Genomic DNA, 959 nt, shown 5'->3' with positions numbered 1-959 from the left:
TATTTTTTATAAAATATTATGCTATTAATGTAAACTATGCTGTATATGCTTAAAAAAACAAAGTTTTGAGCAGCAGGTGACACCGAATGTGTTAATTTATCATTTCTTAGTAAATTAAAATGCGAGATATTTCTAACAGTTGGATATCAGCCAGCACTGTCAATGTTTCATTTAATTTTAGCACATAAATGTCCCCATGAAACTATAAAGCCATCTCAAGTCTCCTGCTTTGTGTTACAGCAGAGCTAGTGGAGTTGAATGCCTAATTTACATAATGTAAATGAGTATGAAGTGAATCTAAATATGTAAATAAGGTGGTGTGGGATAGCGGGGCCTCTCGATGTCTCTCATCAATGATTCAACAGCATTTCTTTGCGATTATTTGGCTTTATAAGACTTGTGGTAGTTGTATTCTTAATGCAAGAAATATAATTTTCCGTGTTTTTTTTTTGACTGTTTTTCTTTTTTGAAATTATAAACATATTATATATATTTCTGTTATGTTTTGATGGAGATTATAACCCTTGTCTTGCAGAGTTCATTGTCAAGCGTACACATACATGTCAGCACAGCCATACATGCGAAGTCAGTAAACGCTTCATTAGCATTCTAATAGGGTGGGCGGAGAGGGGCGGGGCTGGGAAACTCTGACAGTGAGGGGGCGGGGTCAGAGGTCACCTGCTCCTCAGGCCCTCTAGAGGAGCTGTCAGTCAAACTCGCCTCAAGGTCACCAGAAAGTCCAGCCCAACAAAGATGGCCAACAATGTGTCTGTCGAGCTTTATTTACCGCACTTCCTCAATAGGAAAGGAGCATTGGCTAAGTGTCAATCAGCCGGCCTGTGACTGTGTGTGTGTGTGTGTGTGTGTGTGTGTGTGTGTGTGTGTGTGTGTTTGTGTGTGCATGTTTATGTGGTTTATGAGGACACAACTATGTATAATAACATGAGTATGACATGGGT

General features: G+C 39.2%; 1 protein-coding gene across 1 annotated transcript in view; it reads left to right on the top strand.

Annotated features, from left to right (window-relative positions):
- epha4l (eph receptor A4, like) overlaps window positions 1-959 on the top strand; it is a 43,120-nt gene that overhangs the window by 35,971 nt on the left and 6,190 nt on the right. The gene's annotated exons all lie outside the window — the stretch shown is intronic.

Source organism: Sinocyclocheilus anshuiensis, unplaced genomic scaffold (genome assembly GCF_001515605.1).
Source record: "Sinocyclocheilus anshuiensis isolate Anshui unplaced genomic scaffold, SAMN03320099.WGS_v1.1 scaffold272, whole genome shotgun sequence".
Classification (NCBI taxonomy): Eukaryota; Metazoa; Chordata; class Actinopteri; order Cypriniformes; family Cyprinidae; genus Sinocyclocheilus; species Sinocyclocheilus anshuiensis.
The sequence above is the reverse complement of the archived record's forward strand: the minus strand, read 5'-3'. Positions and strand labels throughout refer to the sequence as shown.